Raw genomic sequence first — 17,391 nt, 5'->3', positions numbered from 1 at the left:
AATGTGGTTATCGCTAGGTTCATAAGACAATTTTTCCCTAACTTTAGCTTACCTGTATATTTTTTAATTTCCTACAAAGACATTAATTAGAAAAAAGTAAAAGAACAAAAACAGTTTTTTCCTCACAGACTGCTTATTAGTTACAAGAAAAAAAAAATAAGTAACTATACTGTGTGAAGAACTGGACAATCCCTTAACTGAGTAGATCAAAATTATTATCACCAATGGGGAAAAGAGAGACATCATATGCCTCCGGATGTGATGATACTCTGGGAAGGACACAACATAACTGACAAGAAGTTAAGCTGGGAACCCATAACTGAAATCTAATCTCAAGGACATGGACAAATCTCATCTGAGGAACATTTGATAAATATATTCTACAAAAAACGCGACTGTTATGAGAAAGGCCGAGGAACTATTACAATTTAAAGGAAATGCAAGAGATACGGCAACTAAAGGTCCTGTATTGGATGGTAGTAAATGCTTTAAGAGATATTATTGGTAATTCACAAAATTGAAATATAGACTGTATATTACTGTATCAATTTCCTACATGTGACAATTTCCTGTAGTTATTAATACATAAAAGGAGGCTGGGCGCAGTGGCTCATGCCTGTAATCCCAGCACTTTGGGAGGCCGAGGCAGTTGGATCACCTGAGATCAGGAGTTCGAGACCAGCCTGGCCAACATGGTGAAACCTTGTCTCTACGAAAAATACAAAATTTAGCTGGGCATGGTGGCAGGCGCCTGTAATCCCAGCTACTCCAGAGGCTGAGGCAGGAGAATAGCTTGAACCTGGGAGCAGGAAGTTGCAGTGAACCAAGATCGTGCCACTGCACTCCACCCTGGGCAACAAGAGCAAAACTACGTCTCAAAAAAAAAAAAAAAAAAAATTACATAAAAGAACACCTTTGTTTTTAAGAAACACAGAAATACTAAGTAAGAGGTAAAAGGGTGGCCAGGCCTGGTGGCTCACACCTGTAATCCCAGCACTTTGGGAGGCTGCAGTGGGTGGATCACCTGAGGTTAGGAGTTCGAGACCTGCCTGGCCAACATGGTGAAACCCTGTCTCTACTAAAAATACAAAAATTAGCCAGGCCTGGTGGCGGGTGCCTATTGGACCAGCTACTCGGGAGCCTGAGGACGCAGTGAGCCAAGATCACTGCACTCCAGCCTGGGCGACAGAGCGCGACTCTATCTCAAAAAAAAAAGAAAAAGGAAAAGAAAAGAAAAGAAAAAAAAAGGTATGAAGTATGCAAACTAATCTTAAATATTTCAGGAAAACAGTATGTATATGTGTGACAGAGAAAATAAAGTGAATATAAAGATAATGTGGCATCGTTTTTCCCCCAACATGGTTGATTAGAGGCTTTTAGCATGCATCAGCCACTTGGAAATATCAGAATAGTGCATAAAGATCAACTGCGGGCTTTGCATGGTGGCTCAAGTCTGTAATTCCAGCACTTGGGGAGGCCGAGATGGGTGGATTGCTTCGCTTGAGTTTAGGAGTTCAAGACCAGCCCGGGTGACACGGTAAAATCCCATCCCTAAAAATACAAACAAAAAATCAGCCCGGCATGGTGATGCACACCTGTAGTCCTACCTACTTATGACACTGAAGCAGAAGACTCACCTGAGCCTGTGAGGCCGAGGTTGCAGTGAGCTGTGATCATGTCACAGCACTCCAGCCTAGGCAAGAAAGTAAGACCTTCTCTCAAAAAAAAAAAAAAAAAAAAAAAAAAAAAAAAAAAAAAAAAAAAAGGCAATCGACCCTGTAAGCTTTAATTCAGGAAGGAAAACAGAAACCCAGTGGAATCATAAACGACACCCAGATCCCGGGAAGGAGAACAGAGGCTGATAAAAGTAAGTGAGGCCCCAGTATTCAAGAAAGGCAGAGAGCCTCCCTTTGTGACACCTTTTCCCTGGGGATCTGAGCAACCCAAGCCAAGGAACAGAACATTGCTGCTCCTAATCCCTGAAGCTAACTGGGGTGTTGGAACTGTGCTTTCCTCCAATGCAGGCCCTGGATGGCGGGGAGAGCTGCTACAGCTGCACTTTCTCCTGGACAATGAGACTTGCGGCCAGGGCCAGCTTGATGACCTGAAACCAGTCTCTGTGTATTACTGCTGGGTGCCCCAGCATGCTCTCCTAAGATCATGGTGCAGCAGGGCCCTCTCCACTCCACCCCAGGCATAAATCTAGGCATTCAGAACACCCAGTTGCCTGGACCAGCAGCCTGGGCCACCCTACCCTTCATGGACATTGATCATGGTGCAGCAGGGCCCTCTCTGCTCCATAACCAGGCAGATCTCCAGGTATTCAGAGCATCCCTTTACATGGATCAGCAGGCTGAACCACCCTACCCTTTCTGTGCATAGATTATGGTGCAGTAGGGCCCTCTCTGCTTCACACTTAGGCAGATCTCCAAACATATGGAGCACGTGCTTGCATGGACTAGCAGCCGGAATCACCCCATCCTTCCTGCACATGGTGGGTCCTCTCCACTTCATGTCCAGGCAGATCTCCAGGCATTCAAAGCACCCACTTGCCTGCTTTGGCAGCCTGACCTGCCCCACCCTTTCTGGGTATATATCGTGGTGCAGCAGGGCCTCTCTGCTCTATGCCCAGGAAGATCTCCAGGCATTCAAAGCATCTGTTTGCTAGGATTGGTAGCCTGAACAGCCCCACCATTCCTGTGCAGAGATCCAGGTGCAGGGGGTCCCCATCTCTGCTTCATAACCAGGCAGATCTCCAGGCATTTGGAGCACCTGCTCATCTGGAACAGCAGAGTGAGCCACCCTACCATTCCTGTGCAGAGATCCTGGTGCATGGGGGGCTATCTCTGCTCCACGCCCAGGCCCCAGGCATATCTCCAAGCATGTGGAGAATCCACTCTCCTGGATTATGAGTGTCGGCCGCCCCTATCTATGTGCAGAGAACTTGGGATCAAGGAGGTTTCTCAGCTCCATACTTGGACACACTTCTGGACGTTTGGTGGCCACCCACTGGATTCTCCTTTGGCCTTGGTTCTTGTGCCTGCCACTGGGGGAACTGTAGGTGAACCTGCTTGGTCCAGCCCTGCCCACCTTCCACCTCTCCTCACACCTCCCCAGGGCTGAGGAGGGAGCACAGACCACTGTTTACTCCACAAATCAGCCCACTGCCTGAGGCAACAGATAACATCTCCCAGTAAACAAAGATCAAGTGTACACCGAGCCACTTTGGCCACAGATAGCGCTTACCCGTAAGCGCCCTCTACTGGCTGATAGGCAGAACTGCATATCCCAATTAAAAATCTGCCAATAGAAGTGCTTATGGTTATAGAAGCAAAGTCAAGACCCTATCCAGCATTCTTTATAGTCACACCCCCTAGGGAGTGGGGAAAGAGAAGGAAGAAAAAATCAATAATATCACAGAGAAAGAAAAAAAAATTCTGCCTGCACAAAAATAATTACAAAAATTAGAAGTGCCAATGTCTCCAGATGAGAAAGAACCAGTACAAGAATTCTGCACCATGAAAAATCTGAATACAGTGACACCACCAAAGGATCACAAAAGCTCCCCAGCAATGGTCCCTAACCAAAATGGAAACTCAGAAATGACAGATAAAGAATTCAAAGCATGGACTGCAAGGAAGCTCAATAAGATCCAAGACAAGGTCAAGTATCAACACAAAGAAACTTCTAAGGCAATCTAGGAAATAAAGGAAGAGATAAACATCTTAAAAAGAAATCAGGCCAGATACAGTAGCTCACATCTATAATCCCAGCACTTTAGGAGACTGAGGTGGGGGAATCGCTATGAGCCCAGGAGTTCAAAACAGCTTCTGGCCCATAGTTGTGCTCTGAGGGAACTCAGCTGGATGGCACAGCCTCCCGTTATCCCAGAAAGCTCCTAGGCAGCAGGACAGGCATCCCCACCCACCTCTGCTACTGGTAGCCAGGCAAGTTGCACCTGCTACAGCTTCCAGCCCAGTGGTCCTACTTCAGCCTGAATCTGTTGAGGAGCACAGCCTCCTGCCTTCCTGGAAACACCCAGATGACAGAGTGGTCAACTCCACCCACTCCTGGCCTGGCCTTTTGCAGTCAGACAGGCCATACCTGCAACAGGTAGCGGGACTACCCAGGAGTCTCGCTTCTGCCTGAATTCTATAGGCAGGGACAACACTGTGATTCCTGGGGAGTACATGAAGAGCAGAATAGGGCTTACCCGGCAAGGATACAGCCTTTGCATGAGGCAGCCCCATGGACCAGAACATCCAATAAAAGAAATGCAGGCATAGAGGCAGTAAACAGAGGGGGCTCCTCCACAAGAGGAGACTAGACTCAAAGTCAGTCGACTGAACCCACCTTACACCATAATCAAACCCCCAAGGGCATCCAAGAAGATAAAAGACAAAAAAAAAAAAAAGCCAAAGGACAGCAACTTCAGAGACTGAAGAAATATCAGCCCGCATGGATAAGAAATAATTAGTACAAAAAACTCCAGAAACTCAAAAGGCCAGACTGTCCTGTCTTCTTAACCCCAACTACATTAGTTCCCCAGCAATTATTCATAACCTGGCTGAAATGACAGAAATAGAACTCAGAATATGTACAGGATGAAGATAACTGACATTCAGGAAATAGTCAAAGCCCAATCGAAAAATTCTAAGAAATACAATAAAACAATACAGGAGATAAAAGATGAAATGGTCATTTTAAGAAAGAACCAAACTGAGCTGATGGAAATGAAAAACTCACTTCAAGAATTTCAGAATACAATCACAAGTCTTAACAGCAAAATCAACCAAGATGAGAAAAGAATTTCAGAGCTCAAAGACCTGCTTTCCAAAATAACTCAGAAAAAAACAAAACAAAAAAAACAATAAATATGTGATTATGTAAAGACAGCAACTCTACGACTCACTGGCATCCCTGAAAGGGAGAAAAAACAGGCAACTTGGAAAACATTTCAAGATATTGTCTGTGAAAATTTCCTCAACCTCACTAAAGAGATCAACATTCAAATTCAGGAAATGCAGAGAATCCCTGAAAAATACTACACAAGAAGACCAACCCCAAGACACACAGTCATCAGATTCTCCAAGGTCAAAATGAAAGAAACCATGTTAAAGGCAGCCAGAGAGAGCAGGTAGGTCACCTACCAAGGGAACCCCATCAGGCTAATGGCTGTACTTTGAGTGGAAAACCTACAAGCCATAAGAGATTATGGGCCTATGTATTGGTTAGTTCTCACACTGCTATAAAGACACACTAACTGGGTGTGGTGGCTTACACCTGTAATCCCAGCACTTTGGGAGGCTGAGGTGGGCAGATCACTTGAGGTCAGCAGTTCGAGACCAGCCTGGCCAACACGGTGAAACCCTGTCTCTACTAAAAGTGCAAGAAAAAAAAAATTAGCCAGGCGTGGTAGTGGACACCTGTAATTCCAGCTACTCAGGAGGCTGAGGTAGGAAAATCGCTTGAGCCCAGGAGGTGGTTGTGCAATGAGCTGAGATTGTGCCACTGAACTCCAGCCTGGGCGACAGAGCAAGACTCCGTCTCAAAAAAAAAAAAAAAAAAAAAAAGACATACCTGAGACTGGGTAATTTATAAAGAAAAGATGTTTAATCAGCTCTGATTCTACAGGCTGCACAGGCTTCTGCTTCTGGGGAGGCCTCAGGACACTTACAATCATAGCAGAAGGCAAATGGGAAGCAAGCATATCTTCACATGGCCAGCAGGAGAGAGAAAGCACAAAGTAGGGATCTGGTTGTTTTACACTGTCAAACAACCAGATCTCATGAGAACTCTATCATGAGACAGCACTAGGGGGATGGTCCTAAAGCATCAGAAACCACCCCCAAGATCCAATCACCTCCCACCAGGCCCCACCACCAACACTGGGGGTTACAATTCAACATGAGATTTGGGTGGGGACACAGAGCCAAACCATATCAGCCTATATTCAGCATTCTTAAAGAAAAAAATTTCTAACCAAGAACTTCATATGTAGCCAAACTAAACTTCATAAGCGAAGAAGAAATAATATCCTTTTCAGAAAAGCAAATGCTAAGGGATTTCGTTACCACCAGATCTGTCTTACAAAAAGTCCTGAAGGCAGTGCTAAACATGGAAAGGAAAGACAGTTACTGGCCACTATAAAAATACACTTAAGTACACAGGCTAGTAACACTATAAAGGCACCACACAAGTCTGCATAACCACCAGCTGGCAACATGACAAAAGGAAATAATCCACACATCTCAATACTTACCTTGAATGTAAATGAACTAAATGCTCCAATTAAAAGGCACAGAGTAGCAAACTGGATAAAGAAGCAAGACCTAACTGTATGCTGTCTTCAAGAGACCCATCTCAAATGCAATGGCGCCCACAAGCTCCAAGTAAAAGGATGGAGAAAAATGTACCAAGCAAACAGAAAACAGAAAAAAGCAGAGGTTGCTATTCTAATTTCAGACAAAACAGACTTTAAACAAAGATTAAAAAAAAAAAGATTAAAAAAAGGGCATTACATAATGGTAAAGGGCTCAGTTCAACAAGACCTAATTATACTAAATACATACACACCCAAAACCGGAGCAGCCAGATCCATAAAGCAAGTTCTTAGAGACCTATGAAGAGACACAGACAAACACACAATAATAGTGGGAGATTTCAACACCTCACTGACAATAGGCAGATCATTCAGGACCTGAACTCAACACTTGATCAAATAGACCTACCAGACATTTACAGAACATTACACATAAAGACAAGAGAATATATATTCTTCTCATCTGAACAAGGCACATACTTTAAAATCAACCCACAATCGGACATAACACAATCCTCATTACATTAAAAAAAAAAAAACAAACCCCAAATCATACAAAGCATACTCTCATACCACAGTGTAATTAAAACAGAAATCAATACTAAAGAAATTCAGTCGAAACTGTATAATTACATGAAAATTAAGCAATCTGTTCTTGAATGACTTTGGGGTAAATAATGAAATTAAGGCAGAAATCAAGAAATTCTTTCAAACTAATGAGAACAAAGTACGAAGGTACAAAAATCAGTAGCATTCCTCTACACCAACATCCAAACTGAGAGCCAAAGCAAAAATGTAATCCTATTCACAATAGCCACAAAAAGAATTTAAAAACTAGGAATACAGCTAACTAGAGAGGTTTACTATCTTTACAATGAAGATTATAAAACACTGCTCAAAGAAACAGAGAGGACACAAACAAATGTAAAAGCATTCCATGTTCATGGCTAGGAAGACTCAATATTGTTGGCCAATGGCCACACTGCCCAAAGCAATCTAAAGATTCAATGGTATTACTATCAAACTACCAATGACATTCTTCACAGGATTAGAAAAAACTATTTTAAAATTCATGCGGAACCTCAAAAGAGCCCAAATAGTGAAGGCAAACCTAAGCAAAAAGAACAAAGCAGGAAGCACCACATTACTCAACTTCAAATTATACCACAAGACTACAGTAACCAAAACAGCACAATACTTTTACAAAAACAGGCACACAAACCAATGGAACAGAACAGAGAGCACAGAAATAAGGCCATACATTTACAATCTGATCTTTGACAAAGCTGACAAAAACAAGCAATGGGGAAAAGACTCCCTATTCAATAAATGGTGATGGGGTAAGTAGATAACCATAAGCAGAAGACTGCAACTGTACCCCTTCCTTACACCATATACAAATACAAAAATCAACTCGAGATGGAGTAAAGACTTAAAGGTAAAACTTAAAACCATAAAAACCCTGGAATGATAACCTAGGAAATATCATTCTGGACATAGGCCCTGGCAAAGATACCACAACAAAGACTCCAAAAGCAATTGCAACAAAAACTGACAAATGAGACCCAATTAAACTAAAGAGCTTCTGCACAGCAAAAGAAACTATCAGAGTAATTAGATACCCTAGAAAATGGAAGACAATATTTTCAAACTACACAACTGAAAAATATCTAATATCTAGAATCTATAAGGAACTTATACAAATTTACAAGCAAAATACAACCCCATTAAAAAGTGGGCAAAGGACATGAACAGATACTTCTCAGAAGACCTAAACATGGGTAATAAGTATATGAAAAAATGCCCAACATCACTAATCATTAGAGAAAAGCAAATCAAAACCATAATGAGATAGCATCTCACACCAGTCAGAATGGCTATCATTAAAAAGTCAAGAAATAACAGATGCCAGCAAGGCTGTAGAGAACTGGGAATGTTTATACACTGCTGGTGGGAATGTAAATTATTCAGCCACTGTGGAAAGCAACTTAGCAATTTCTCAGAGATCCCAAAGCAGAACTGCCATTCAACCCACAATTCCACTATTTGGTATATACCCAAAAGAACATAAATTGTTCCAACACAAAGACATATGCACATGTATGTTCACTGCAGCACTACTTGCAATTGCAAAGACATGGAATCAACCTAAATGCCTACTAACAGTAGAATGAATAAAGAAAATATGGCACATATACATCATGGAATACTACACAGTCATAGAAAAGAGTGACATCATGTCCTTTGCAAAAACATGGATGGAGCTGGAGGCCATTATCCTAAGCGAACACAGGAACAGAAAACAAAATATTGCATATTCTCACTTATAAATGGGAGTTAAACACTGAGTACAGTGGGTACAAAGAGGGGAACGACGACACCAGGGCCTACTTGAGGGTGGAGGGTGGAAGAAGAGTATTGAGAAACTACCTACTGGGTACTATGCTTATTACCTGGGCAACAAAACAAATATTTACACCAAACCCCTCAAAACACAATTGACCTACATAACAAACCTGCATACATACCCCTGAACCCAAAATAAAATAAAATTTAAAAATCAATCAGAGCTTCTGGAATTAAAGAACTTAAGAAATTTAAAAACAGGAGGCCAAGGCGGGTGGATCATTTGAGGTCAGGAGTTTGAGACCTGCCTGGCCAACATGGTGAGACCCCATCTTTACTAAAAATACAAAAATTAGTCAGGCATGATGGCATGTGCCTGTAATCCCAGCTACTTGGGAGGCTGAGGCAGGAGAATCACTTGAACCTGGGAGGCAGAGGTTGCAGTAAGCCACGATTGCACCATTACACTCCAGAATGGGCAAAAGAGCAAGACTCTGCCTAGAAAACAAACAAACAAAGCACAATTGAAAGCTTATCAATAAACTGAACCAAAGAGAAGAACGAATTTCAGAGCTTAGAGACCAGAGTCCCAAACAAACCCGGTCACGCAAAAATAAAGCAAAAAGAATTTTTTAAAACAAATAAAGGTGGGCCGGGTGTGGTGGCTCATGTTTGTAATCCCAGCACCTTGGAAGGCCGAGGTAGGCAGATCACTTGAGGCCAGGAGATCGAGACCAGCCTGGCAAACATGGCTGAAATACTGTCTCTACTAAAAACACAAAAATTAGCCAGGCATGGTGGCACATACCTGTAATGTCAGCTACCTGGGAGGCTGAGCCACAAGAATCGCTTGAACCTGGGAGGCAAAGGTTGCGGTTAGCCCAGATTGTGCCACTGCACTACAGCCTAGGTGACAGAGCAAGACTTTCAAAAAAAAAAAAAAAAAAAAAACCAATAAAGTCTTTGAGAAATATGGGATTATGTAAACTGACCAAACCTACTGGCACTCCTGAAAGAGACAGAGAAGAAAACCACCTGGAAAATATATTTGAGAAAAATAATTTAAGAAAATTTCCCTAATCTTGCTAAAGAGATAAATATCCAGGTACAAGAAATCCAGAGCACCTGTGAGACACTATCCAAAAAGAACATCACCAAGGCATATCATCACCAGACTGTCGAAGGTCAATGCTAAGGAAATAATCTTAGAGACAAATAGGGAAAAAGGTCAGATCATGTACAAAAGGAACCCCATCAGTCTAACAGCAGAGTTCTCAAGATACAGAGTGGCACACTGGATAAGAAAAACAAGACCCGGCCAGGCGCGGTGGCTCACGTCTGTAATCCCAGCACTTTAGGAGGCCAAGGCAGGCAGATTACGAGGTCAGGAGATCGAGATCATCCTGGCTAACACAGTGAAACCCCGTCTCTACTAAAGAATACAAAAAATTAGCCAGGCGTAGTGGCGAGTGCCTATAGTCCCAGCTACTCGGGAGGCTGAGGCAGGAGAATGGCATGAACCCGGGAGGCGGAGGTTGCAGTGAGCCAAGATTGCGCCACTGCACTCCAGCCTGGGCAACAGAGCGAGACTCCGTCTAAAAAAAAAAAAAAAACAAACAAACCTTCAACCTGCAAATTTTCATAGAAACCAACAAAGCTGCACACCCAATAAACAGCACAACTCTAATGCAGGTACTGTTAAAACTGAAGTGTTTTATGGTTTTTTCCTCCTGTTTAAAGCATTTGGTACATAAGTATCTCTAACTCCACTCCATAATAAAACGGAGACGCCTGGTCCCCAACATTTTTGTTTGATAGTATTATGATGAACGTTATGCTACAACATAAATTTTAAAAGAAAAAGTACAATTGTTACCACCAACAGATGGCGTTAGTGATCACTTGTTTAGCGTCAATCTGGACTTGAGACAAAATAAGCTGAAGAACAGCTTTCTGGACCTAAGCTCATATATCCATAAATATTTTTGCCTCGTGCTAATAATACAGATGAATATTATTTAGGAGATGAAAGATATCTTAGAGATCTCAACTTAGGGTGCATTTCAAACCCCAGGTCTTTTAATGCTTGCCTCGTCTCAGGGCCCAAGTCCCAACCCTGAATACCATAGAGAATTATGGCTGTAGGAATTCATTGTAAAGTGATGAGAAACTGTTGTATCTTTCAAATGTGTAAGAATGAAAGAATATGAAGGCAGAAAAAAAAAGGACAAATTTGCTAACCCACTGCTTTGTTCCAATCCTGATTTTACAAAAGACAACACCAATCCAATGCCAAGGTCATGTGATCTTGCCAAGGCCACATAACCAATTAATGGCACAGGTAGATCTTAAATTCAAGTCTTCCGTTTGCTAATCCTTGGCACTTTCCGTCAGCCCTTCTTGAATGTTTAAATGCTATGGAAATGTGTGAGTGGCCGGGTGTAAAATAACTGGTTTCTCTCCTTCTTCATTTCTGATAAAAGTTTTTTAGTTGAGTAAGATGACAAAGGAAACAGTATGTACAAAGGAACAGTGAAATCCCTTCTCATATTCAGTGGACTGCCAGTAGTTCAAGTACAGTACAGAGGGCAAATGCAAACGGAGGTGGGAAGCATCAGGAAGTGAGTCTGAAGAAATAAAGGGCAATGTTTGTGACAATAATAGGAAAGCCTGGACTGTACACAATGAAAAGGTAGAGTCCATATTAATGGACTATTAAATTATATCTTACAAATTCCATTCAGATGGATATACACAGAAACAGAAAGAGAGACAGAAAAAGAGAGAGACCATACTGAATTCAGAAGTCTCAACAAATGGATACCTAAGCAATGACTTCAACTACAATAGACCCTTGGTATAAGTTTATGAAGTATTTTTTCCAAGACAACTTGAAAGATTTCCAAATTGGAGAATACTACTATGGCATATAAAACATTAAAGTATAATTATTTTTTAACTCCTACAGACCTTTAATAATTCTAAGAAGATTTAAATAATTTATACTTATTCACATTACTATGTAAACTGTAAAGGTGACTCATATGAATCATGAATTAAAGCCATCACGAAATGTTACATTTTATTCTTTAATTTACTCTAAATTCTTCCTTCTACAGCTATTGCTTTTTGCTTCTCTTTGATCACCAGCAGTAGGAGTTGGCTCCAGCTGTAGAAAGATAGTGCTGGCAACAAAAGTTACTATGGCCAGGCCACATGGCTCACACCTGTAATCTCAGCACTTTGGGAGAGGGAAGTGGGAGCGCCACTTGAGCCCAGGAGTTCAAGACCAGCCTAGGCAACAAAGCGAGACCTCCATCTCTACAAAAAAAAAGAAAAAATTAAAAATTAGCTGGGCATGGTGGTTCATGCCTATAGTCCTATAGTCCCAGTTACTTGGAAGGCTGGGGTGAGAGAACTGCTTCAGCTTGGGAGGTCAAGGCTGCAGTGGGCCAAGACTGCACCACTGCACGCCAGCCTGGGCAACAGAGTGAGACCCTGTCTCAAAAACAAAAAAACAAAAATTACTACACAAATAGTACAGATTAGCAAATCACATTGAGATTTACCCACTCGGTAGTAGACTAGGACCAATCTGGGCTCAGCAAATTACAAACTATCATATGCCATGCATCCTCCCTGTCATTCATGGAATACTGAGAACCCACAATTATAAGTGTTAATTTGTGAAAGCCAGGAATCTATTCTATCAGCAACTGACTACGAAAAAAAAAGTTTTTTGCTCTAATAGTAAAGATCCCTCTGGTCTTTTAAAAGTAACAATACCTATAACAACATAAATATTTGCATAGTGACTTGTAGCTTACCCACAAAGTTTAATTTCACCAGAAGGATTTCAAGAAATGTTCTAGTAAATTTATGACCTAGTTTTTCAGCACAACATTTTTATTAAGAACTGAGAGTACCAGGTCTCTGAACATACACTTACTCCTTCCTGCATAAGTTCCAGAAGCCACCCAATGACCAGAAGAAGGGAATTTCCTGTATAAGTATTGAGGTGTTACAGAGATTCAAACACTGCTCGTCATTTATTCTAACACCCCTCCAAGATAAATATTATTTATCAATAATGTAATCAATTTAAGAAACTGATAATCAGTTTAGAAAAGGAGGCGTAGAGAGGTTCAGAAGGTTATGGAATAGTGTTCTCTCTCAAGAAGAGCAAATAAAGCTTTCCAATAAACCTTCCTTCCATCTTCCTCCCCAATCCGAAAAAAGGTGTCCCTATTTGTTTCATTTGCTAGAATTTCTTCATATTTACTTCTGTCTGCCAAGGAAGAGATGTCAGGAATATCTTCACAGAGAATCTGATATCTGAGATGAGTCTTAACAAGTAGAAAATGGGCATATGGAAGGGAAATTTATGGTAAGGGCAATCCTGGCACAAGGAAATGCTATTTGCAAAGCCACAAGAATGGAAGAAATTGCCACAACGGAGGAATGTTGGTTCTTTGTAGAAAAAAGCACAATGGGTTGGGGAGGTGGAGTGCATGGGGTGTGTGTGTGTGTGTGTGTGTGTGTGTGTGAACATGGAAGATAAACTACAAAGATAGACTCTAGCCAGCTCATGAACCACTTACGACAGCATGGAAAGAAATGCACTTTAATGTAAATCAAGATTTCCTAACTAAGAGACATGCATAATACTTTAGGGCCATACATTGCCCAATTCCCCCGAAGTATGAAAACTGTGTACATGAACACACACAAAGATAAACTCATTTTCCTGGGTCCATAGCTATTAGTGATTTTCAAAGGGACTCAGGAATAAAAAGCAGTTAAGAACCACTGCTCTGGGCGACTGGGAGTCCCTGCATAATTATAGACAGAGAAGTGTACCACAATACTTTTATTTTAGAAAGGTAACTTAGGTAACATTTGTGGACACTGATGAATTTGAGAACCTTAAATGCAGAAGGAGCAATAAGGAGGTTTATTATCCTACTGCAGCCAAGAAATTATAAATACGAACATTAAAAAACCTAATTCCAGAGACTTTTCAAAGTAAAAGTGCCTGAATTCATCAACCAGCTGCATGCAGACTGTGAGAGAGAAAAAAGCTAAGGTTGCCTTATTCTACTTCTTAAAGTTCACGTCATTCACTTATTACATACCATCATCAGTAAAAGCCATTACACACAGCACAGTAGCTGCAAGTGAAAGGGTGCCACTCTCTTTTATTTGCAATAAGCCACCACTGGAAAATTAAGCAGAAAATGTCAAATATCCCAAAGAGGAAACACTGGTGGCCTAGAACAGCGTTTGGCAAACTGGCCCACAAGCTAAATCCAGCCCCATTTTTGTAAATAAAATTTTAACAGAACACAGCCACTCATCCATTTATGTGTTGTCTATGGCTGCTTTCAAACTACAAAGGCAGAACTGAATAGCTGCAACAGAGACTTGCATGGCCTGCAAAGCATAGATTATTTACTCTTTGGGCCTTTAGAGGTTTGCCAACCTCTCACCTAGAACAAAAATGGATAGATTCTACTTCAGAAAGTACTGTTTTGTTTGTTTATTTATTTATTTATTTATTTTTGAGACGGAGTCTCACTCTGTCACCAAGGCTGGTGTACAGTGGCGTGATATTGGCTCACTGCAACCTCAACCTCCCAGGCTCAAGAGATCCTCCTGCCTCAGCCCTCCACGTAGCTGGGACTACAGGTGTGTGCCACCATGCTCAGCTAATTTGTGTGTGTGTGTGTGTGTGTGTGTGTGTGTGTTGTTGTTGTTGTTTTTGTAGGGATGGGGTTTTGCCACACTGCCCACCCTGGTCTTGAACTCCCGAGCTCAGGCAATCCGCTTGCCTCAGCCTTCCAAAGTGCTGGAATTGCAGGCGTGAGCCACTGCACCCAGCCAGAAAGCATTGCTTTAGTGCAATAGATGTAAGTAATATGCAAAGTAAGGTACTCTCTACCTCTGTGCATGGATCAAATCCAGTCATATAGCCATCAGTCTTCTGGAGCAGCTGTAGATAACTGCAAGAGCAGCAAGCTACTTCTAAGATCCTCATCAAAATGAACTTACAAAATCCCAAGTATTACTCCGTTTAGAAAAATACCACTCCTCAAACACAACATATTAGGGGCCAACGTTTCAAACCAATCCAAATCATTGTCCTTCCCCCTATTCTTCCATTCATATCTACCTTCTCTCTCCTCAAGGTTCTCTTTTAAAATGGAAAAAGAAGAAAATACTAAAGATCCAAGGGTTATCGGTAAAACTGCTAAAGTTAGATCTAAGAACCAGGATCTTGGCCTATTTATGGAACACTGGAAGAAAAGCTGGCTAGGTAGGCATTCAAAATTAATAAATCTTAAATCTAAATTTCAGATTTTGAATAGCCACCAATTATTTTTTAAAAAACTAATTTTTAGTCTATCAATTAAAATTAAGCTCTACTGGTGGCCTCTATCAGACTAGGTTGGGGAATGAGGTGTACAAGTGGTAATATTTCAACATCTTTTTTCAAAGGATATGAAAACAAGTACTGCAACACATCCAAATAGAACTCCAGGTGGCTACGCAAAAATAATTATTTCATGAATCAAAGAGTCTCATGAACACATCATCCACACATCCCCAAAGGCCTAATACACAATTTTCTTAAAAGGTTTTTGTTTAGCAACTTGTTTTGGCAGTAACATATTCAACACATGAACATGTAATAACACATGATTAAATAATAAACAACTAAAATTGACTTTAGATACTCCAAATCAGGGTTTCTCAACCTTGGCACTGCTAACATCTGGAACTAGATAATTCTTTGTTGAGGAGGACTTTGCTGTGCATTGCAGGCTGTGTGGAAGTATCTCTGGCCTCTACCCAGTGGATTCCAGTAACAGTTGTGAAATCAAATGTCTCCAAGACAACAGTCTCCAGCTGAAAACCACTACTCCAAAGGAATTTTATTTCTTAATGATTTCTAAAAACAAAATTTCTTTCAACTTTTTCTGCTTTGTATATATTAAAGTATATGAAAAATGAAGTAATGATGCATGTGATAGTTAATACTGTCAACTTGATTGGATTGAAGGATTCAAAGTATTGATTCTGGGTGTGTCTGTGAGCGTGTTGCCAAAAGAGATTAACATTTGAGACAGTGGGCTGGGAAAAGCAGACCCACCCTTAATCCAGGTGGGCACAATCTAGTCGGCTGCCAGTGTGGCTGGAACATAAGCAGGCAGAAAAATGTGAAGAAGAGACTGGCCTAGCCTCCTAGCCTACACCTTTCTCCCATGCTGGAGGCTTCCCACCCTCAAACATCAGACTCCAAGTTCTTCAGTTTTGGAACTCAAACTGGCTCTCCTTGCTCCTCAGCCTGCAGACAGCCTATTGTGGGACCTGGTGATCCTGTGAGTTAATACTTAATAAACTCCTCTTAATATATATATATCTATTCCATTAGTTCAGTCCCTCTAGAGAACCCTAATGCATGTTATATAAAGTTTGTAATCAATCTTTTATCATTTTCTATCTGTAGTAAATCTTTATTGCACATATATATATATATATATATATATATATATTTTTTTTTTTTTTAAGATAAAGTTTTTGCTCTGTTGCCCTGGCTGGAGTGCAATGGCGTGATCTCGGCTCACTGCAACCTCTGCTTCCTGGGATCAAGTGATTCTCCTGCCTCAGTCTCCCAAGTAGCTGGAATTACAGGCACCAGCTAATTTTTGTATTTTCAGTAAAGACAAGGATTCACCATGTTGGCCACACTGGTCTCAAACTCTGGACCTCCAGTGATCCACCCACCTTGGCCTCCCAAAGTGCTAGGATTATTAGGCTTGAGCCACTGCACTCAGCCTGCATGAATTTAAAAATTTTTAAAAACAGATTTGGTCCAAAAACAAAAGCTAAATTTTAGTCTATCAATTAAGTGATAGACTAAATGGGTTGTTGGTGGTGTGTACCTGTAAGCAAGAGGACAGCTTGAGCCCAGGAGTTCAACACTAGCCTAGGCAACATAGCAAGACTCCATCCCTATCAATGTAAAACAAACAAACAAACAAACAAACAAAAAACAACAAAAAACCTTTATTTATATATATAGGTTACATGTAATAAATTATATAGTTCAAACTATATATATAGTATACACCTATGAAAAATCAAGATAGGGAACATACTTAGTCACCACCAAAGTGCCTACCTTCTTTTTTTTTTTTTTTTTTTTTTTTGAGATGGAGTCTTGCTCTGTCACCCAGGCTGGAATGCAGTGGTGCCATCTCGGCTCACTACAACCTCCGCCTCCTGTTCAAGCGATTCTCCTGCCTCAGCCTCCTGAGTAGCTGGGATTACAGGTGTCTGCCACCACAACTGGCTGATTTTTGTATTTTTAGTAGAGATGGGGTTTCACTATGTTGACCAGGCTGGTCTTGAACTCCCGACCTCAGGTGATCCACCTGCCTCAGCCTCCCAAACTGCTGGGATTACAGGTGTGAGTCACCGTGCCCAGCCAGTGCCTGCCTTCTTTTGCTCTGCATAATTATTTTGAGATTCATCCCTGTTGTTGTGACTATCAATAAATAGTTCATTCATTTATATTGCTAAATAGTATAGTTACATCACAATTTGTTTATCCATTTTTTCCAGTTTGTGACTATCATAAATAAAGCTGCTGTGAACGTTAGTGCACGAGTCTTTTCAGTAAATACCTAGGAATGGAACTGCTGGTAGGTGTATGTTAA

At 41.2% G+C, this 17,391-nt stretch overlaps 1 protein-coding gene across 3 annotated transcripts in view; it reads right to left on the bottom strand.

The window, feature by feature from the left end:
* LOC105484494 (Ral GEF with PH domain and SH3 binding motif 2) overlaps nt 1-17,391 on the bottom strand; it is a 179,705-nt gene that overhangs the window by 138,317 nt on the left and 23,997 nt on the right. The window lies entirely within an intron of this gene.

The sequence above is a fragment of the Macaca nemestrina genome, chromosome 1 (assembly GCF_043159975.1).
Source record: "Macaca nemestrina isolate mMacNem1 chromosome 1, mMacNem.hap1, whole genome shotgun sequence".
In the NCBI taxonomy this organism is placed as follows: Eukaryota; Metazoa; Chordata; class Mammalia; order Primates; family Cercopithecidae; genus Macaca; species Macaca nemestrina.
This window is presented reverse-complemented; position numbering and strand designations above follow the sequence as displayed.